Genomic DNA, 23,717 nt, shown 5'->3' on the forward strand with positions numbered 1-23,717 from the left:
GTTTAGGATACAACTAGGTACAGTGAGTGTTTGCTAGTATAATGGCTGAGTTTAAAAAAGTTTGAGTGTGCAAGGCAGGCAGATGTCCTGCAAATAACGTTCCAATACTGTGAATTGACAAAAGTACAATAGCCACGTTTAGGATACAACTAGGTACAGTGAGTGTTTGCTAGTATAATGGCTGAGTTTAAAAAAGTTTGAGTGTGCAATGCAGGCAGACGTGCTGCAAATAACGTTCCAATACTGTGAATTGACAAAAGTACAATAGCCACGTTTAGGATACAACTAGGTACAGTGAGTGTTTGCTAGTATAATGGCTGAGTTTAAAAAAGTTTGAGTGTGCAATGCAGGCAGACGTCCTGCAAATAACGTTCCAATACTGTGAATTGACAAAAGTACAATAGCCACGTTTAGGATACAACTAGGTACAGTGAGTGTTTGCTAGTATAATGGCTGAGTTTAAAAAAGTTAGAGTGTGCAATGCAGGCAGACGTGCTGCAAATAACGTTCCAATACTGTGAATTGACAAAAGTACAATAGCCACGTTTAGGATACAACTAGGTACAGTGAGTGTTTGCTAGTATAATGGCTGAGTTTAAAAAAGTTTGAGTGTGCAATGCAGGCAGATGTCATGCAAATAACGTTCCAATACTGTGAATTGACAAAAGTCCAATAGCCACGTATAGGATGCCACTAGGTACACTGAGTGTTTGCTAGTATAATGGCTTTGTTATAATTAGTTGGAGTGTGCAACGCAGGCAGATGCGCTCTGCAAATGTCTTGGCACTAGTGGGACTATAGCAAAGTCCAATAGCCACGTATAGGATGCCACTAGGTACACTGAGTGTTTGCTAGTAAAATTGCTTAGTTTAAAAAAGTTGTAGTGTGCAATGCAGGCAGACGTGCTCTGCAAATGTCTTTGCACTAGTGGGACTATAGCAAAGTCCAATAGCCACGTATAGGATGCCACTAGGTACACTGAGTGTTTGCTAGTAAAATTGCTTAGTTTAAAAAACTTGGAGTGTGCAATTCAGGCAGATGTGCTCTGCTAATGTCTTTGCACTAGTGGGACTATAGCAAAGTCCAATAGCCACGTTTAGGATGCCACTAGGTACACTGAGTGTTTGCTAGTAAAATTGATTAGTTTAAAAAAGTTGTAGTGTGCAATGCAGGCAGAAGTGCTCTGCAAATGTCTTTGCACTAGTGGGACTATAGCAAAGTCCAATAGCCACGTATAGGATGCCACTAGGTACACTGAGTGTTTGCTAGTAAAATTGCTTAGTTTAAAAAAGTTGTAGTGTGCAATGCAGGCAGACGTGCTCTGCAAATGTCTTTGCACTAGTGGGACTATAGCAAAGTCCAATAGCCACGTATAGGATGCCACTAGGTACACTGAGTGTTTGCTAGTAAAATTGCTTAGTTTAAAAAACTTGGAGTGTGCAATGCAGGCAGATGTGCTCTGCTAATGTCTTTGCACTAGTGGGACTATAGCAAAGTCCAATAGCCACGTATAGGATGCCACTAGGTACACTGAGTGTTTGCTAGTATAATGGCTTCGTTATAATTAGTTGGAGTGTGCAACGCAGGCAGATGCGCTCTGCAAATGTCTTGGCACTAGTGGGACTATAGCAAAGTCCAATAGCCACGTATAGGATGCCACTAGGTACACTGAGTGTTTGCTAGTAAAATTGCTTAGTTTAAAAAAGTTGTAGTGTGCAATGCAGGCAGACGTGCTCTGCAAATGTCTTTGCACTAGTGGGACTATAGCAAAGTCCAATAGCCACGTATAGGATGCCACTAGGTACACTGAGTGTTTGCTAGTAAAATTGCTTAGTTTAAAAAACTTGGAGTGTGCAATGCAGGCAGATGTGCTCTGCTAATGTCTTTGCACTAGTGGGACTATAGCAAAGTCCAATAGCCACGTTTAGGATGCCACTAGGTACACTGAGTGTTTGCTAGTATAATGGCTTACTTAGAATGAGTTGGAGTGTGCAGAGGACAAGAGGGTACAGTGGCAGGATTGTGGTGCTCTGGGTAGAGGAATGGAAGCCTGCCTTTCTATTCCCTCCTAATGGTGAAATGCAGGGAGGAAATCCCTGACCTGGGCTACACAGACGCTGTTGCTGTTTGCAGGACCTGTCACTTATGGCTCTCTGACCCTGCCGCTTTGAGCCCTTAAAAGGACTGCTAGAATGTGCTCTCCCTAAGCTGTCTAACGCTGTGTATGCAGCGCATACAGCTGTATCGGCGATAGGACAAAGGATGGAACTGCGACAGTGATGTCTGACACCAAAGACGCAGAAGGCAGATAATGGCGTTCGTGAAGAAAATGTCCGGTTTTATAATGCAGGGACATGTGACATGCAGATCCTATCACACATGCCGTTGCTTCTCTGGCTCAAAGTCCACTTAGGTGTGTGTGTGTCTGTGATTGGCTGACATGCTGGCCCGCCCCACAAGACGGGCGCGCTTAGGGAAGGAAGACAAGAAAAAAAAAAAAAAAAATGGCGATCGCCATTATAGAAACAGCAGTGATCTGAAGGCGCTGTTCACGCACACTATACACTGAAATGTGATAATAGTTTGATTCACAGAGTGACTTACACTATTGCAGCAGAAACCAAGCTAGGATTTAGCTGTTTTTTGGCTGCTAGAACCGTTCTCGAACGTTTCTAGAACTATCGAGCTTTTGCAAAAAGCTCGAGTTCTAGTTCGATCTAGAACATGCCCCAAAATCACTCGAGCCGCGAACTGGAGAACCACGAACCACGAACCGCGCTCAACTCTATGCATGACACCCTCCTGCTCTGTTTTTAATAAGCTATAATGATAGCAAAAAAATGCTGCCATTTAGTGGCATACAAGAAGTGGCTGTTGTACTCCATTAGTGCCCCACTGGTGCAAATCTATGTGCAGCACCTCTGCATGACACCCTCCTGCTCTGTTTTTAATAAGCTATAATGATAGCAAAAAATGCTGCCATTTAGTGGCATACAAGAAGTGGCTGTTGTACTCCATTAGTGCCCCACTGGTGCCAAGCTATTTCTAGCACCTCTGCATGACACCCTCCTGCTCTGTTTTTAATAAGCTATAATGATAGCAAAAAAATGCTGCCATTTAGTGGCATACAAGAAGTGGCTGTTGTACTCCATTAGTGCCCCACTGGTGCAAATCTATGTGCAGCACCTCTGCATGACACCCTCCTGCTCTGTTTTTAATAAGCTATAATGATAGCAAAAAATGCTGCCATTTAGTGGCATACAAGAAGTGGCTGTTGTACTCCATTAGTGCCCCACTGGTGCAAATCTATTTGCAGCACCTCTGCATTGCACACTCAAACTCATTGTTACTAAGCTATGATACTAGCAAACACTGAGTAAACTTAGTGGCATCCTAAAAGTGGCTGTTGGACTTCCATTAGTGTCCCACTGGTGCAAAGCTATTTGCAGCACCACTGCATTACACCCTCATGCACATTTTGCTACGCTAATTTTATAGCAAACTCAGGAAATTCCTTGCTGCATTTGATCATTCGGAGGGATAGAAAGTGAGGCTTCCTTTACTGTCCTGGTACCCACAGAACACGGCCACTGTACCCACCTGTCCACTTTTGCCACGCTATTTAATTTGTCCAAAGAGCTGACTCTTTTTCTGCCTTCCTAAAATTGTCTGCAATACTAAGTTAGTGTTCCTTTGCTGCCAAGCAAGGTACAACACATGTGCATTCTACACTCCTTTCCATTTCTGGAATGCAATTAAATGCAGGTAGTCCAGCCAATCTGTGACGAAGGTGCAGGTGTGGATATAATGTAGCCTGCATCCAATGTTGGTTTTCTCGATGTCTGACAGCTCAACAATACCATCTGTTTCCACTTCCAAAACAAGTGATGACCTGCCAATCACACTCCCTGTTGCGTGTAAAGGGGTGGAAGTTCAGTGTGAAAAACCATGTGAGACTGCTGTCCCCACAGTCACAGAGGATGAAGAGCACGCAGATGCACTTGATGGGGCAGGCGGTGGTTGCACAAGCACGCTAAGGCCGCATTGTAGCACAGTGAAATTCACATTGCGACTTATGCTTCATTTTAAGTCGTGTACAGGGTGGGCTCCAGTCCACAGTATGCAGCAAAACCAGGCAACAGGAAAAGGACTCTAGTCAGTTGGGTTGATAAATGATTGTTTAACTTTACCAAAACAAACAAAAAGAACCATGCATACAATTTAAATAATTGAACAATCTATTCTGTTGCCTACTACCTGCTAATCCCTCTGCGTAGCAGTAATTGTGTGTTTGTGCGTGTGTGTGCGCGAACACAACTTACCAGTTGCGCATCACAAGAGCTTCCAAGTTATCTACCTAAACATAGACAAAACACATTACCCCCCTGAATACCCTTGTTAGCTGAAGCCTCACAGATAAAGCAGATGATAGCAGTGTGAATGCAAACCACACAGCTCTGCAACACAATCATGGAAATCTTGAAAAGCAACAGTCAATGCAAACATGTGTTGCTGTCCCTCTCTGATTTAAACTGTACGTGACAATTTGACAATTGAGGCAGCAAGTCTTATTGTCTATATAGTCGGCCTACCCAGAACAGATATGTGTTTTGCTAATAAAACAAAGTGTTGCGTGCCCGCATTATTGTCTGGGCACAGCCTACCGTACCCGGGTACTGTGATGTCCAGTTGCCAGAAATACAGACTTTACGCTCCTCTCACGGTAAGCAGTACAGACAGCACCGTAAGAATGTTGGTCTGTGGCACAGGATGCTGCTCACTGGCGTTACGGTACTCCTCAGCAAACTCCAAAATGACTCCCCTCACAATTGAACGAAGTGTTTCCGCGGTGGCTCCTTGCTGTAACACACACCTTTAGCTTTTCCTTCTGTTCATAGACAGCATCTCCAAGTCCACACCCGAAGAGCAATTTCTTCTCCACGTCTAAGTGTGGAGAGTCAGCTAGTGCGCATGCGTGTGCCGATTTACCCCAGCCACAGCCTAACTACAGTGTTTCGCCTAGTGAGTATGCTCAGCCTGACTGTGACATTCCTGAGGCTAAGTCTTCATTTCGAGATACAGTGCATGCTCCCACACTTATTGCGAAAAGCCTCTTTGCACAGGTACTTGCACTCCGTGCAGGGTCTAAGTCTTGTGTTGTGCCTAGACACCATGCTAAAGCTGATAGTCTTTTTTCAGAGACTGTATTTCATGCTACTGAGCATGCTCAGGCACTTACTGCATCAGAGACTAGGTCTGGTAATGAACTCTTTGGCCCTGCCCCTGATGTGGGGGGCCCATATAGACCACAGGGCATCAGGTGTCCTGACGATGTGGCCAGGGTACTCCCAAATGGCTTGCTGAGGCCCGCCCCTATGACTTGTCACCTCATTATTGATGGTCAGACGATGACTGGTGAGGTGTTTGTGTCGTGACAGCCATGAGGTCATTATTGAAGTTGCGGTTCCAAATAGGACGCTAGTTATGCCACTCATGACGTGTCACTCTGCTTTTGTCTCCAGGAGGTGCATTGTGGTCCACCCTGGTTTGGGGCGGACCCAGGTTATAAAACGGGCTGGAGCCAACAAGGAGGTGCACAGTCTTCTATTATGCTCCGAAAGAGCACACCTCCATGTGTTGAACCCATTGCGGCTTTAGGCCAGAGGTAGGCAGGGATACGGCGTCGATGCAGGCCGCCACCACAGTTGGTAACGCAGAACGGTTAAGACCAGCTCCTGTCCTACAAGTCCTGCTTGTGCAGCCCAGTGGCATTAACAGGCCTGCTTCTGCTGATGCGCCTGCTGTCTACAGGTGTGGCCCCATTGCACACGGTCAGCGTACTCAATGGCCCCTGTGATGTTAACAGGGAGTTCCTGGGCTGGGTGGGCGTGTGGACCCTGTGACGCTAACAGGACTCCCAGTCTCCAGATCCGAGTGGCGTCTAACTCGGTTCAGGCTACTATTAGTTTCATAGCCACACAGATCTGTATGCTCCACCTAACCTTCCAGTTGCCAACCTCTCCTTTTCCATCTGGGAGCACGGTGGACACTGACTGCTGATGGGGATATATACCTTTCTCTTTCTTTTCATATTAATTTTCGTTATATAGCGGTAACATAGTATATACCACCTTATCCAAATCTGCCAGTCCCACCGTAACAGATGGTGTTTCTTCATCAAATGTTACTTTTGCTTAACCACCAAACCCACGGACAAAAACTTTTCTCCCCTTTCCAACACACCTGTTCCCCTTTCCACCAGCATCTGTCCTTTTTCATCTCATTTTGTATATGACCAAAAGTGCAACTCTGCAGGGACACCGTACTCAATGCCATCTCAGCACAGCAGCCATCCCTCGGTCCCTCAGATGTGGACAAGTAAAAGACCATTTCCTCCTATCCATGACAAAGCATTGAGATTCACTCTGTGCAGCACTGGTGTTTAGTGGAAAAGCAGATCTAAGATTGCGTACCACCTTCTGCAGATACTCCTGTATACGTGCGTCCATTTCTATGGCAGGAATTATTTCACCAAATTTTGTCTTGTACCAGGGATCTAACAGTGTGGCAACCCAGTAGTTAGCATTACTTCGAATTCGTACAATCCGAGGGTTATGTTGTAGGTAGTGCAGCAAGAAGGCGCTCATGTGTCTTGTGCATCCAGGAGGACCAAGTCCTTGGTGTGTTGGTGGCAGAGAGGTGAGAATCGTGCCTCCTTCCTCTGCCCTCTCCCCCAAACCTCGCACAACCGAAATGTGAGCAAGCTCTCACTTATCTGCTGAGTCTTCCATGTCCATTGCCAGTTCGTCCTCCATTTCTTCATGGGCTCCTGCACCTTCCACAACACTTTTTGCGCCCTTGTTAATCCCTCTTCCCCACCATGACTGCCGCCTAGATGCCGCTGACCATCTGGACTTCGTAGATCTTGTTATCCCTTCCGCATATGACTCCTCCTGTACTTCCTCCCCTTCCTCTTGTCCCAACACCTGACTCCGAATAATGCTTACAGTGTGCTCCATCATGTAGATGACCAGAATTGTCACGCTGAGAATGGCATCGCCAGTGCTAAACATCTTCGTTAACATTTGTAAACTGTGTAGAAGGGTGCATATGTCGCGGGCGGGGAGGAGGGTGTCAGCACACTACGCTCACCCCTTCTGCTCAGGTCCGGCAGCTGCTCAGTGGTGGCTCGAGCTGTGGGCCGGATCCCGGGGTTTCTCGAGCGACACTCCTCGCCCGTGAGTGAAAAGGGGTTTGTGGTTGGGTGTGGGGATTGTTATAGTTCGTGACGCCACCCACGGTTGTGGTGATTGCACCACCGCTGCTCAGTATGGGGGTCCCGGGGATGGTGATGCGGAGCAGCCAGGTGTTGTGTTGCCCCTCCGTGGGTAGGGGTTGGTGATCCCGGGGCCCAGTGATGAGAAGTGAAGTGTAGGGCCTGGTGGGCGCAGGGACGCGGGGGCAGCGCTGTGCCTTGCGGCACTGTGGTACTCACTCAGCCCGAGACGTGGACACAGTTTGTACGGTAAACCAAACGGCTGGTAGGACGGTCCCACAGACGGCTGCACCTGCACTCCCAGTAGGTGACGGTGATGTCCCTCTTCCTTGCACCTATGTTTGACTTGTGGTAGCGGTGGATTCCCTCCGGTTACCCGCTCCCCGACTGTAATCTGGGCCGGAGGAGCTCTACACTTTGCCCGCAGGTGCTGGCCCTGAGAAACTGGTGCCGTGGCGGTGGCGGTGTCTCTCTGCTTCAGGCTGAGCTGTTGCCTTCAATCGGGACTTGGTTGTTGGGGGATCTGCAACGTTGCAACGGTTTACGGTCTCGGTTTCCGCTCTCTCCCACCCAAGCAACCTGGCCCTGATGCTGCCCCTAAAACCCAGGCAGCACCCCTTGACCCACAGTCCAGCACAAGTTACCCGAGCGGGATCTGTCCTTCCCCTCCAGAGGGTAGCCACCGGTTCCTTTGGTGGCTGGGCCCCAGCCTGCTCTGCTGAGGGCCCTCCCTCCAACCTGCCTCTCCGGAGGCGGCATTGCGGAAACTTTAACGGTAACCAACATATTTACAAGCCACTTAACGTTTGTGGTGCCCTGCAAGTTCACGGGCTTGTCCATGGATAGTTCCCATGCAAATAAACTTTAAACGGTCCCCACGGGGACAACGGTGCTGGCTCCAGCCGGTTCAATCACAAAGGCAAATCAGGTTAAACTTCGGTAATTTTCATTTTCCTTATCATTTTCAACTTTTAAACAAACAAAAGAAAGGTGGTCCCAACGGGGACGGCGCAACGGGCATCCGCTGCCCTACTCCGATTCTTCTGCTGCTTCATCCGAGGGAGGGGGTGCAGAGCTCACCCTGCTCTCATTGCTACCCCTGAGCTTCACATCCAGGGCAAACCACCCCCTCTCTCCGCAGTGTCGGGTATATCGCACCATGTCTCCCGGCATGAGATTACGGCCAGGATGCTCCTCGGGCAGGTGGGCATTCACATCCCGCCGGGCCACAAACACTTCGGCCTCCAGGCCCGGTTCATATATAAACCCGTAGCCCCGGCGGACATCAAACCGCCTCACCTGCCCTTCATACAACGGGCCCCGGACACGGAAGGTCGCTTGCCGCAGATTTTCTTTCTCCCGAATGGCTCGGGCCACCAGCTCGGCCTTCCTTCTCTCCCTCTCCGCGATCTCCAGGCCCAGCTTGGTCGGCTCCCTATCCCAATATGGCTCCGCTGCCGGCGCCGGCGCACGGGTCGGGCCCCGCGGGACATCCAGAATGTTACCCATTGTCAGGAAGGTGGGCGGCGTATCCCGCGGTGTCATGGCCTTGGGCGCTGCCTTGCAGCAACAACCCGGCGCCACCTCAGCCGAGGTGTGGGGGATGGGCATAGGGGCTTTCCGCTGCTGGGCCTTCAGCTCGGAGCGGGCCATCAGCCCTGGCTCGGGAAACTGCTCGGGGACTGTCTCTGGCACAATCTTCGGGGCCTTCCATGGCAACACCTCCGGTTTGCTACGGGCTCCGGCTACAGGTCGGTCTGCTGGGGCGGACGGGCTGGGTATCGCTACCGGTTGCGGTGGTAGCGGGCCTAGTGGCGGGGTCACAGCCCCCGAGATGGGTGGCGAGGGAGGCAACGGGGGGAGAGGGCTTGGACCGGGTCCCTCAGCTGCAGCGACCGGTCCCTCCGGGACATAGGGGCGTGGGTCACTCACCCTCCCTTCCTCCGCTTCCTCCTCGCGTCTCCGCACGGTGGCTATAACGTCCGCCATGTCGGTCTCCCACTCCTCCAAGAGGAGCTGCATTTTGACCTGCAGCCTTAGATGGAGCTGCGCGGTCCGGATTTCCACCCACGCTGCGGTTCCCGGTACGGGGGCCACGGTGTTTCGGGACGGCATCCACATGGTGTCTTTCTCTCTTTCTTCCAGGAACGGTATATTCGCAGGGTCCTGACGTCCCTGCTTTTATAGCCGCAGCTACATGCGTCCAGCCGCCATCGCGTCCCCCTTAGCTCTTTCCGGCCCCTCCTCCCTCGGGGCGGGGCCTTGGCCTTCGCGCCTCTACTGCTCGAGAAGACGCTCGAGCGGGAACTTTTCGCGCCAAAGATGGCGGCTTCTGAAATTTTTCTGCCGGATACCTCCGGCGGTAACAAGGCGCACCTCTACCAGACGGCAGAGCGGTAAGATCCTGTTCGTGACGCCAAGTTGTCGCGGGCGGGGAGGAGGGTGTCAGCACACTACGCTCACCCCTTCTGCTCGGGTCCGGCAGCTGCTCAGTGGTGGCTCGAGCTGTGGGCCGGATCCCGGGGTTTCTCGAGCGACACTCCTCGCCCGTGAGTGAAAAGGGGTTTGTGGTTGGGTGTGGGGATTGTTATAGTTCGTGACGCCACCCACGGTTGTGGTGATTGCACCACCGCTGCTCAGTATGGGGGTCCCGGGGATGGTGATGCGGAGCAGCCAGGTGTTGTGTTGCCCCTCCGTGGGTAGGGGTTGGTGATCCCGGGGCCCAGTGATGAGAAGTGAAGTGTAGGGCCTGGTGGGCGCAGGGACGCGGGGGCAGCGCTGTGCCTTGCGGCCCTGTGGTACTCACTCAGCCCGAGACGTGGACACAGTTTGTACGGTAAACCAAACGGCTGGTAGGACGGTCCCACAGACGGCTGCACCTGCAGTCCCGGTAGGTGACGGTGATGTCCCTCTTCCTTGCACCTATGTTTGACTTGTGGTAGCGGTGGATTCCCTCCGGTTACCCGCTCCCCGACTGCAATCTGGGCCGGATGAGCTCTACACTTTGCCCGCAGGCGCTGGCCCTGAGAAACTGGTGCCGTGGCGGTGGCGGTGTCTCTCTGCTTCAGGCTGAGCTGTTGCCTTCAATCGGGACTTGGTTGTTGGGGGATCTGCGTCCCCGTCACTGACGGATTCGGCAAATTTGGCGACTCCTAGCCTTGCCGGGGTCCGAGAGGCCCCTGCCCTGGTGCTGACTGTCCTTCGGAACACTGCTCCAGACCACCGGGCACACAGCCAACGGGGTCCTTCCAGGAACTTCCAAACGGTCCCCCTCCAGACAGTCACTGCCGTCGCTGACCTTGCTGATCTGGCCCTACACAAAGCTGGACCCTTCAGGCTTTCTTTCTCTTCTGTCACTTCACTTGCTTTCCTCCTTTTCCCACTTTTCTACTTTCACTTTCACTTTCTTAACTCCTCTACTTAGCTCCTCAACTTCACTCTAGCCCTGCCTGGGCTAATCTGCCTGGTTTCTCCCGCCTCCAGAGCTGTGACCTCCTTGGTGGGCGGAGCCAACCGCCTGGCCCACCCCCTGGTGTGGATCATCAGCCTCTGGAGGAAGGCAACAAGGATTTGTAGTTTAGCTGTGATGTGCCTACCTGGAGTGTGGGGTGTGGTGGTGGTGTGACCTGTGACCCGTGGCTTGCCCAGGGCGTCACACATAGGTCCTTGATCTGACACCACTCCAGCAACGTGATCTGCACCACCTCTGGATCAAGTTAGGCCAGGCTATATGTCATAACGTATTGCAGCAGGGTTCCGCGGTGCTGCCACAAACGCTGCAACATGTGCAGATTCAAATTCCTGCGTGTCGGCACATCGCATTTCAGGCGTTTAACCACCAGACCTAAAGACTTCTGTAGCGACGAAAGTTGTTGAGCTGCTGTGTGCGAACGATGGTAGTGAGCACATAGCGAGCGTACCCGCTGCACAAGGCCATGTAGGCCGGGATGGTGTTTTAAAAATTTGCTGGAGAATTAGATTCAACACGTGAGCCATACAAGGCACGTGTGTCACATTGCCCTGACGATAGCCAGCAGCCAGATTTGCATCATTGCCGCACACTGCGGTTAAGTCATCAACGGAGTACGCTCCGTCAATTTGTACTCCGGTCGCCAGGTGACAACGTGTTCCTTTCATGCATAGTGCTGATGATGGGAGAAAAGTTGATGCCAGCGGCGCAGGTGGACGCAGGTTATGCTCACCCACTGGGCTGCATTACCTTGACAGATGCAGAATCTCTGGCTGAATGTAGGTGGTGGGTATCTCACAGATGAAGTACCATCATTCAGCTACAACCAATGGGAAGACACCACACCCTTTTTTAGGCCCCTCCTGTCTGCAGACCACTGCCAGACAAAGCTATGAACCTCTGGTTACTTTTACCCCCAGTTCAGTTTTATGATTTTGTGTGCTTGTTACCTGACTACTTTTCCTGCTTGCTGTTTATGTACCTTGTTGGCCGATCCGCATTTTACCTCTGCTTGTTTTCTGATTAAGTCCTGGCCGTCCCATTCTGTTCCTGTTCCTCAATTAATGTTTTTGACCCTGCCTGACTACTATTCTCTGGAAATGCAGCCTTCCACAGGTATTGATCCCCTTGGGCCCTGTGTAATTCCTAATCCCTGTATAGGGGTTAAAGGGTTTCAGGGTTCTGGAGGTCCTGCTTGGTGAGTGGATTCCCTCTAGCCTATCCTTTACAGCCCATCTGAGTGTGTTGATCCAGGCAGGCGTTACACCGTGCCCTCTGCAGAAGGCCATGTAGGCCAGGATAGTGCTTTAAAAATTGCTGGACAACCAGGTTCAACACGTGAGCCACACAAGGCACGTGTGTCACATTGTCACGGCGAAGGGCCGCACCCATGTTTGCATCATTGTCACACCCGGCTTTCCCTGGCTGCTGGTTGAGTGGAGACAACCATTGATGAAACTTGGTCTCCAGAGCTAACCGTCCACAACTTCTCAGCGGTGTGACTCACATTTCCCATACATTTCAAAGTAAACATTTGACCACATGATGGCATTGAGCTCTGCTGCCAGCATAGTAAGGAGGTGTGTGGTATTCCTTGTGCGCAGTTACAAGGAAGGGTGGCCTGACCACACAGGGTTTGGGCCGAGGTGAAGGACCCACACGAGGTTGAGGAGGCAGAAGCAGTGTATTACCTTCTACATACAGAGGAAGGATTGATACAACTCGTGGGGACAGCAAGACTTGTACAGCAGACCCTTCTCCATCTCTCCCCATAGTAACCCATTGCCCAGTCAGCGACATGTAACGCCCCTTTCCATGCTTACTGGGCCAAGTATCTGTGGTGAAATGCACCCTGTCACACAGTTTCTCAAAGAAGTAGTGATGTTTGGTGCGACGTGCTGGTGTAGCGCGTGCACGCCTTTGTTGGAGAAGGAGTAGCGCCTGGGCATCGGCTCTTGGGGCACTGCGATGGGCATAAGGTCTCGAAAATCCTCGGTTAAAAAGGTTGGAAAGGAAGCATTTTGGTAGCCAACAGTTTGCAGATGCTGAAAGTCAACCTCTAAGCCATGTCATGCCCTTCTGAAAGCATGTAAAACACAGCAAGGGGACTCCAACCACAGTCTCCCTCGTTTCCACTAATTGGGCCACACACACCCCACTTGACTGGTATCAGTTGACCCCCATTTTCAAGATGAAAAAGATGCTTTGCATGAAGCACTCTCACAAATACACATGCCTTTCGCCTCCCCTGGCTGATCCAGGGGAAGAAAAGTCCTCTGAGAGCCATGACTTGTTCATCTTGGTGAACGTTAGTCTGTCCATATTGTCAGTGGACAGATGCGTGTGCTTAGCTGTCAGCACACCCCCAGCAGCACTGAGGACACGTTCCGAGAAAACGCTGGCTGCGGGACACAACAAGATCCCCAAGGCGTACATGGTGAGCTCAGGCAATTTATCCAGATTGGAAGCCTAAAATGAGCAGGGCTCAAGTTGCACAGTAATGGCATCGACGTTCCCTTGCATATACTCATATCTGTGTCTCCTCCTCTTTTTCCTTGTCCAGCTCCATTGTTTTCGCATGAGTATATGTCCTTGTCACTTTCCCATGTGTTTGTGTTGTGTTGTGACTTGTTTGTCACCTTTTGGACACCTTTGAGGGTGTTTTCTAGGTGTTTTTATGTGTTTGTGATTGCCTGCCATTGTTTCCTATGCGGTTCGAGTTCGGTTCGTCGAACGTTCGCCGAACTGAACTCGAACGAGACCTCCATTCGACGAACCGAACTCGAGCCGAACCGCTGCTGGTTCGCTCATCTCTACTCATGAGAAACAGCGATCCAGCTTTCTATGGAGAACCTTCAGCAGCAAGTGAGAGCAAAGAACTTTTCGGTGCAGCAATGGTGAGCCCCTTACCCCCATCTTGTCTAAAGATGATAGGGCTTCCAGGAAGTGCCTGAGAAGCTAGGACTCAGTTTATCTGAGGACTGGGTCTTGACTCACGCCTTAGTAAGTAGACCTCTTCGAGATCCACTGGAGAAAGGGAAAGCAAAGGTTGTCCATTGGTAGGGTGCTGAAAAAAATATACTTAAGATATCTGCTGCTATCTGACACTTAAACTTGAATGTGCTGAACTAAAAGAAACATTGAGAAAGAACTGTTTGCCTTGTGGTTTACCCTTGCTGCGGATAGGACCTGGTTTGCCCGAGACATCGGCCATATGTAGCTACTCCAAAGTTACGACCTTTGCACCCAAGCAGGTCCATCACACAAATGCACAGAATACCCCCTACCCTGTGGGGATGCATGGGTCCACCCCAGGGCCGCCCCGGGCCACCCTCACATGCCACAATACATGTGTGAATGGTGATATTATTTAAGGGACCAAGCAACAACAAGACAGGCTCCTTCTTTTTTACCACAGGTGCAGTGTTCGAGTTATCCCAGCCACAAGGCTGTTCCCCTATGCCACAATCAATTATCCTTTGATGACTTTATTTAACCCCTTCACGACTGGCCGATTTTGCGCTTTCCGTTTTATTATTTCACCATTTTTCCTCCCGGAGACGTAACTTTTTTATTTTTCAGTCAATATGGTCAGGGTTCCTTTTTACCATATAATGTACTGGAAAACAGCACAAAAATTCCAAATGAGGAAAAAAAGCAAAAAAAGTGCGATTGCACTATTGTTTTTGAGATAAGTTTGTCTGAAAAAAAAGTTGCGTACTTTTTGCGCCATAATCCATAGCGTTCTCATTTTTCGGGATCTATGGCTCACTGATGACTTATTTTTTTCATCTCGAGCTGAAGTTTTCACCGGTAAAACCACCACAAACCACCATAATACACAGTTAGATGCCCTCTCACTGGGACTGGGCTGGGGTAGACATTTTCTAGGGTGGCCATCACTAATGTAGTTGACCCTCTGCTCACTAGTTCAGGAACTCGAGAGGGAGGAGCTTGACACGGAGAGTAAGGCGACATGCACACACAGCCATTCAGTGAGTCATCAGCAAGTGAATGACAGGGTAACAAGTGAGACGTGGAGGATTCGGTCGCTGAGGAGAGAGCTATGATATAGCTCCCTCACGACTGAGCAAACAGAGAATAGGGTGCAGAGCCGTAGGCTGGTGGGTACTGCACGACCCGCCAGCAGAATCCACCGAGCAGAGGATTTCAAGTCTTCTGGCCCACACCAAGTGCCTAGGGCACAGCAGCATATAAAGCCAGGAGTCGTGACCAAAAGGACGGCATCAACTACGGACTGGCGCTGCCTGCTATATAGGACAGGAATGGAGCCAATCCTAAGGCTCGAGTCCTGGCATAGCTTCAAGTCGCAGGGACTCACACAACATAGCGCAGGAAGGAAGGACTCACAGTGAAACCCACCAGTTCTGACCTCCAAACTATCCGCAATTGGCTGGAGCCCATAACAGTGGGGACCAGCCATCCAAGAGCAGCGACATATCAGTGAGTAAAGAACTTTGACTGCAACCCCTGTATAGCTCCCTTTCTTCATTGCCTCTAACTTTGCATTCCTTTAATAGATTGGACTACTACTACCCACATCCACCCTAGGGCCTGAGCTCTTCCTGTGAAGAGCTATGCTATCTGAGCTGCGTTATCATCTGCCCCAGAGAAGACCTCACGTAGCGACGGCTGATACTTGGCCGCACACCTGTTAGGGCCAGGTGGACGGGCAGACCCAGGAGGTGGATCCACTGGGCCGAACTCCTCACTGAAGGCAAGGGGTCCGGTAGCCGGAGCACTACAGGTAGCAGGATAGTCCGTGCAAAATAGTAGAATGTAAAAGTCCCTGGGACCACGGAGTCACAGATGGTAGTCCGGGTGACGGAGCTCAGGTTCGGAGGCCAAGATGTTGTCAGGCAGAGTCCGGAACTGATGGAGCGAGAGGACGGGTCACCACAGGAATCAAAGATGGTACGGACTGACGGGATGGCAGGTAGTCAGCGTGCGGGGTTCGGGAATCGGCAGGACCGGATGGCGAGGCAGGAGCGGCTCTAGAAGAGAGAGAGGTGAGTATATCACAGGGACAAGGAGACCTGACTCCTAGCTTAGGAAACACGAAGAACAGGCCCCGCCCACTTGGACATTAAACCCCTTTATACCCTGTACCTGTGTGTTCAATATCCTGTCTGTGGACGCTGGCCCTTTAAGAAAGGGTCAATGACCGCGCGCGCGCCCTAATGCGCATGCGCGAGGCCCGGGTGCCAGAAGCCAGGGCAGGGAGCGGCGAACAGGAGGCAGAGGAGCCGGGCCGGAGCGAAGCTGACAGCGGACGCTGGGAGCGGGGACCGGGACGCCTGGGGATCCTAGGTGAGGAGGCCTGGAGGCTGTGGAGCGGTGGACGCAGGACAGAGGAGTCGGGGAGCGCGCCAGGGAAGCCGGGGAGCGTGGCAGGGGAGCCGGGGAGCTGGACAGGGGACCCGGGGAGCGCGCCAGGGAAGCCGGGGAGCGTGGCAGGGGAGCCGGGGAGCTGGACAGGGGACCCGGGGAGCGTGACAGTACCCCCTTCCCCGACGCCCCCCCCTCCGCAACTGGGATAGGAAGGCATCATCAGAGGAGTACCCACATTCTCCCGGGGTTCCCAGGACCTATCCTCAGGACCATACCCTGCCCAGTCCACCAAGAATAACTGCCGGCCCCGTACGGTTTTCATGGCCACGATATCCCTTACCGCATAGATGTCGTCATCGGCAATAGGAGGAGGAGCCGAACTGGCAGCAGTGGAGAAGGGACCAAGGACAACCGGCTTGAGCAGGGAGACGTGGAAGGAATTGGGTATCCTCATCGTGGCCGGAGCTGCAGCTTGTAGGAGACCTCATTTATTTTGCTGAGGACTTTAAACGGCCCGATGTAGCGAGGACCCAGCTTGTAAGATGGTATCTTCAATCGGACATACTTGGAGGCAAGCCAGACCAGATCTCCTGGAGAGAAACACGGGGGATCCAGACGCCTCTTGTCTGCGTGTCTCTTCATCCGAAGGGAAGCACGTCCAAGGGACGTCTTGACAGAGTTCCAAATTGTTGCAAAGTCACGTGCTACAGCATCAGCAGCAGGGACATCCGAGGAAGAGGATACAGGTAATGGGACGGAAGGCTGAAGTCCGTAAACGACATGGAAGGGGGAGCTGGAGGAGGACTCACTGACGTGGTGGTTATGGGAGAATTCAGCCCAAGGAAGAAGCGTGGACCAGTCGTCGTGATGGGCGTTGACGTAGTGACGTAAGAAGGAGGTCAAGATCTGATTGACTCGTTCCACTTGGCCATTCGACTGAGGATGGTAGGCTGAAGAAAAGTCCAGAGTCACTCCCAGATGTTTGCAGAGAGCCCTCCAGAAGCGGGAGGTAAACTGAGTTCCTCTGTCTGACACAATGTGTGATGGAAAGCCATGCAACCGGAAGATGTGCTGTATGTAAGCGTCAGCGAGTTCCTGGGCTGAGGGCAGTCCAGCCATAGGGATGAAATGAGCCATTTTGGAGAACCGATCCACCACGACCCATATGACTGTGTGTCCGGAGGACAAGGGCAAGTCCGTAATAAAGTCCATTGCAATGTGTTGCCACGGAACAGAGGGTATAGGCAGAGGCAGAAGACGGCCATATGGCAGATGTTTGGGCGTCTTGTTCCTGGCGCAAGAGGAGCAGGCTGAGACAAAAGAAGCGACGTCCGTGCGAAGGGATGGCCACCAGTAGTGACGTACAATTGTACTCCACGATCTCTTCTGACCAGCATGGCCGGCTGTTTTCGAGGCATGGCCCCAATGCAACACTTCTTGCCTGTCAGTCTCAGAGACATAGGTCTTCCCGGGCGGTATCTGGGCCAGGGAGACAGGGGCCACCGGAATGATTATACTAGGGCAGATGATGGGCTGGGATGTCTCCTCCTCCTGCTCCATAGGCATGAATGACCTGGACAAGGCATCTGCGTGTACATTCTTGTCTGCGGGTCGGAAATGGAGCTGGAAATCGAACCTGGCAAAGAACAAGGACCACCTGGCTTGCCGTGGGTTCAGTCGCTGAGCAGACCGCAGGTATTCCAGGTTCTTGTGGTCCGTGTAAATGATCACGGGGTACACTGCTCCTTCCAGAAGGTAGCGCCATTCCTCCAGAGCCAGTTTGACTGCCAATAGCTCCCGGTCACCGGTGGTGTAGTTGCGTTCAGGCGCAGAGAAGCACTTGGAGAAGAAACCGCAAGTAACCATCTTCCCGGAGGAGGACTTCTGCATGAGCACTGCTCCGGCTCCCGAGGAGGAGGCATCCACCTCCAAGGTGAACTGTCGGTTTAACTCCGGACGGTGGAGCACAGGGGAGGAAGCAAATGCCCGCTTCAGGGAGCCAAACGCGGCGTCGGCCGCAGGTGACCAGTCCTTTGGATTAGCCCCCTTCTTGGTCAAGGCGGAGAGAGGTTCAGTCAGAGCAGAGAAGTGAGGGATGAACTGACGGTAATAGTTTGCGAATCCCAGAAAGCGTTGGATTGCCTTCAGTCCAGAAGGAGGGGGCCAGTTGAGAATGGCAGAGACCTTCTCCGGATCCATCTGCAGGCCGGTATCGGAGATTACGTAACCCAGGAAGGGAAGAGAAGACTGCTCGAAGACACACTTCTCGTACTTGGCGTACAGACGATTCTCCCTCAGTCTTTGTAGTACCAGCTGCACGTTCTCTCTGTGGGTCTGGAGGTCCGGAGAAAAGACCAGGATGTCATCAAGATACACCACCACACAGACGTAGAGAAGGTCTCGGAACACGTCGTTCACCAATTCCTGAAAGACTGCTGGTGCGTTACACAGGCCAAAGGGCATCACACAGTATTCATAGTGCCCATCGCGAGTATTGAACGCGGTCTTCCATTCGTCCCCTGAGCGGATGCGGACCAGGTTGTAGGCACCCCGAAGATCCAACTTGGTGAACACACGAGCTCCTCTAAGCCGATCAAACAATTCGGGGATGAGCGGCAGGGGGTACTTATTTTTCACGGTGATTTGGTTCAATCCTCGGTAGTCTATGCATGGGCGTAGGTCGCCTTCTTTCTTCTTAACGAAGAAGAAGCCTGCTCCAGCAGGAGAGGAAGATCTCCGAATGAATCCCCTTGCCAGGTTCTCTGTGATGTAGGTAGACATGGCCCTTGTTTCGGCAGGAGACAGCGGATATATCCGTCCTCGAGGTGGTGTAGTTCCCGGGAGCAGGTCGATGGCACAATCGTAAGGACGATGTGGCGGAAGTACCTCAGATTCCTTTTTGTCAAAGACGTCCGCGAAGGACCAATAGGCCGAGGGCAGTACTGGTAGGGACTCTGGAACCGGAGGTCGTCGGATGGGTTGTATGGTCTTCAGACAGTTCTCGTGGCAAGAGGAGCCCCATCGGGTGATTTCACCAGTGCCCCAGCTGACTGACGGTTCGTGTGTCCGTAACCAGGGGAGTCCCAGCAGGATTTGATGTGACATGTGTGGGAGGACGTAGAGAGCGATGTTCTCGGTGTGCAGGGCACCGATACGCAGTTCCACCGGCTTGGTGATCCACGAGATGGTGTCAGAGAGGGGTCTCCCATCCACAGTGGCAATCACGAGGGGTTTGTCGAGTGGAGTAACAGGCACCTGGTACTTGTCCACCATGGCCTGCTGGATGAAATTGCCTGCTGCCCCGGAATCGAGGTACGCCTCGGCCGTGAACCGCGTCTCTCCCGTTGTCACTTGAACAGTCCACGTAACCGGGTCTGAGAGAGTCCCAGCACCTAGGGTGGCCTCTCCTACCAACCCTAGGCTTTGGAGTTTCCCGGCCTCTCTGGACAGGAGCGTAGAAGGTGTGTGCCCTCTCCGCAGTAGAAGCAGAGGCCCTTGGCGAGCCGTTCTGCTCGGCGTTGTTCAGACTGCCGCACACGGTCGATCTGCATGGGCTCGTGGACGGAAACACCAGATGCCGTTGACTGAAGTACGGCGGGCTTCTGCGGAGGAGAGGAATGCCGTATCGGACGTCTCTCACGGGACACCTCTTTGGATCGTTCCTGAAAGCGGATGTCCACTCGAGTTGCTAGCGCAATCAGGGCATCCAGGGTAGACGGCACGTCACGACCAGCCAGCTCGTCTTTAATTCGACCCGAGAGACCTTCCCAGAAGGCGGCGGTTAGAGCCTCATTGTTCCACCCGAGTTCCGAAGCCAAGGTGCGAAAACGGATGGCATATTGACCCACCGTCAGAGTCCCCTGACATAACCGGAGGAGAGATGAGGCAGACGCGGAGGCGCGTCCGGGCTCATCAAAGGTGCCACGAAATGCCTGCAGGAACTCCTGGATGTTAGTGGTCACAGGGTCCTCCTTCTCCCACAAGGGGTTCATCCACGCCAGTGCCTCACCCTCTAGATGGGACATCATGAACGCGACCTTGGCTTGGTCGGAGGCAAACAAATGCGGCAGTTGCGTGAAATGGAGGGAGCATTGGTTTATGAATCCCCTGCAGGTCTTGGGATCTCCGGCGTACCGGGGTGGTGAGGCCAGACGAAGCCTGGAAGCATCCGAGTTGGCTGCCACGGGAGCTGGGGCCGTGGATCGTCCAGTGGAAGCTCGAGATGCCGAAGATGTAACCAACGCTTGTAGCGTGTTCAGGCGGGCGTCCACAGAAGACATGAAGTTCAGCATACGGGTCTGGGTCTCACGCTGGCGTGTGAGTTCCTCCTGCAAGGCCGCTAGTGCTTCGACGGGATCCATGGCCTGTTCTTACTGTTAGGGCCAGGTGGACGGGCAGACCCAGGAGGTGGATCCACTGGGCCGAACTCCTCACTGAAGGCAAGGGGTCCGGTAGCAGGAGCACTACAGGTAGCAGGATAGTCCGTGCAAAATAGTAGAATGTAAAAGTCCCTGGGACCACGGAGTCACAGATGGTAGTCCGGGTGACGGAGCTCAGGTTCGGAGGCCAAGATGTTGTCAGGCAGAGTCCGGAACTGATGGAGCAAGAGGACGGGTCACCACAGGAATCAAAGATGGTACGGACTGACGGGATGGCAGGTAGTCAGCGTGCGGGGTTCGGGAATCGGCAGGACCGGATGGCGAGGCAGGAGCGGCTCTAGAAGAGAGAGAGGTGAGTATATCACAGGGACAAGGAGACCTGACTCCTAGCTTAGGAAACACGAAGAACAGGCCCCGCCCACTTGGACATTAAACCCCTTTATACCCTGTACCTGTGTGTTCAATATCCTGTCTGTGGACGCTGGCCCTTTAAGAAAGGGTCAATGACCGCGCGCGCGCCCTAATGCGCATGCGCGAGGCCCGGGTGCCAGAAGCCAGGGCAGGGAGCGGCGAACAGGAGGCAGAGGAGCCGGGCCGGAGCGAAGCTGACAGCGGACGCTGGGAGCGGGGACCGGGACGCCTGGGGATCCTAGGTGAGGAGGCCTGGAGGCTGTGGAGCGGTGGACGCCGGACAGAGGAGCCGGGGAGCGCACCAGGGAAGCCGGGGAGCGTGGCAGGGGAGCCGGGGAGCTGGACAGGGGACCCGGGGAGCGTGACAACACCACAGGTGGCATTACGAATAACTATTAACCCCATCCTCATCCTCCCCCATTTATTGACACCGCCGGGGTCATGGAGCCAGGCCAGGCCGCAGTGACAACCCAAATCAACACTGGTCCGGTGACGAGTAACCCTGAGGGACCCCGTGGGCACGTCACATACACATAGCTTTATATATTAGACTAAAAAAAAAAAAATAGCACCACAATAAGGTTGCCCACTAGTTGTCTAAATAAAAAAGCAGCCCCATACTCAAGGTAGGTACTTTTCAAGGATCATATTTGTCAAGTATATCAGCAGCTTACAATTAGCGATAAGGCATATGACCACTGTGAGATGGTGAGAGAGCCAGGCTGGATTGCAGCGCTGTTTATGACATATTCTTTTCATCATGTCCACATTCATGTTTTCTAGACATTTTCACAGGAATATTACATGCTGACACTAGCAGATTAGACAGCGCACCTACATTACATTGAAGTATGATGTTAAATGAAATATATACAGTATATAAATGTGAATATGCATTGATTTTCTTAATTCAGAAGTAGTACTGTTGGTCAAACATACTTTACAGTGCTACTTTTTAAAAAATAAATAAATAACAAACCAAAACCTTTATTTATAAACATAAAGATATTTAAAAATATGTTAGACTATTCTGTTAATACTCTGTTGTTGTGTTTTTAATGCAAAGGTAACTAAAGGTTGATTCAAGCCTATACTTAATCCTTATATTGTGATGCATGGTATGGATCCCATACTATTGAAGTCCAAGCTTATAAAATCCAACCCTTTGCAATGGATTATCTTTAGATCAAGCCCATGCTCCACCAGCTTTAACCCCTTAACGACCGCGGGCCGTAAAATTACGTCCTAAATGACATAATCTTACTGCCCGCGGTCCTCCGGCGGCAGCATGCCGCGATCGGCACACATCTCAGCTGATTTTCACAGCTGAGATGTGTGCCTGCTAGGCACGAGCAGAATCGTTATCTGCTCGTGCCGATTAACCCCTTATAATGGCGCTGTCAATACATGACAGCGCCATTATAAGCGCAATCGCGGTAAAGTTTTACTTACCGCCGAAACCGGAAGTCACGTGACGCGATCACGTGACTCCCGATAGTTGTCATGGTAGTACAGGGTCATGTGATGACTCCTGTACTACACATGAATTGGTTTCACTTTCGCTGTGCCCGGGGCACAGCAAAAGAGAAAGACAGCGTATCTGCTGTTTACAGCCTTCCAGCTGTGATCAGCAGATACTGCAGAGCGATCGGAATGCTGATCGCAATAGCCCCCTAGGGGGACTAGTAAAATAAAAAAAAAAAGTAAAAAAATAAGTTTTAAAAAATTAAAAAAAAACAAAAAAACCTAAAAGTTCAAATCACCCCCCATTCGCCCCATTAAAAATTAAAGGGTTAAAAAAATAAAAAATATACACACATTTGGTATCGCCGCGTTCAGAAACGCCCGATCTATCAAAATATAAAATCAATTAATCTGTTCAGTAAACGGCGTAGCGGCAAAAAAATTCCAAACGCCAAAACGACGTTTTTTTGTCGCCACAACTTTTGCGCAAAATGCAATAAGAGGCGATCAAAACGTAGCATCTGCGCAAAAATGGTACCGTTAAAAACGTCAGCTCGAGACGCAAAAAATAAGCCGTCATTGAGCCTAAGATCCCGAAAAATGAGAACGCTACGGGTCACGGAATATGGCGTAAAACGTGCGCCACTTTTTTCGGACAAACTTCCGATTTTTTTTTAACCCCTTATATAAAAGTAAACCTATACATGTTTGGTGTCTACGAACTCGCACTGACCTGAGGCATCACACCCACACATCAGTTTTACCATATAGTGAACACAGTGAATAAAATATCTCAAAAACCATAGTGCTATCGCACTTTTTTTGCAATTTTTCAGCATTTGGAATTTTTTTGCCATTTTCTAGTACACAATATGGTAAAACTGATGGTTTCATTTAAAAGTACAGCTCGTTCCGCAAAAAATGAGCCCTCACATGACCATATTGACTGAAAAATAAAAAAGTTACGTCTCTCAGAAAAAGAATGGCGAAAAAAAAAAACGGAAAGCGAAAAATCGGCCGGTCGTGAAAGGGTTAATATTATCCATTTTAAATGCAAACAATATATAAGAAATATTCATACTGATTTTGAGTATACAACTGAATTTTTACCTCTACCTGAGAATGTATGTTGATATATTTTTTTTTCTAAAGCCATGCAACTTTGCTTTAATCCAAGGACACATGTCAGTATTACTTGTCTTCCTCTTTTTAACCATGTATTGTATCTTTTTTGCTTACAGATATATGGCTTTATTTGTGTTACATCATAAGATGAACAATTTACAGGTCCACCAATGTGTCATCTGCCTATGATTGATCCTTTTTTGAACATTTTTTTTTTCCAAAATCTTCAGAGCATGAAAGA

Source organism: Anomaloglossus baeobatrachus, chromosome 8 (assembly GCF_048569485.1).
Source record: "Anomaloglossus baeobatrachus isolate aAnoBae1 chromosome 8, aAnoBae1.hap1, whole genome shotgun sequence".
Classification (NCBI taxonomy): domain Eukaryota; kingdom Metazoa; phylum Chordata; class Amphibia; order Anura; family Aromobatidae; genus Anomaloglossus; species Anomaloglossus baeobatrachus.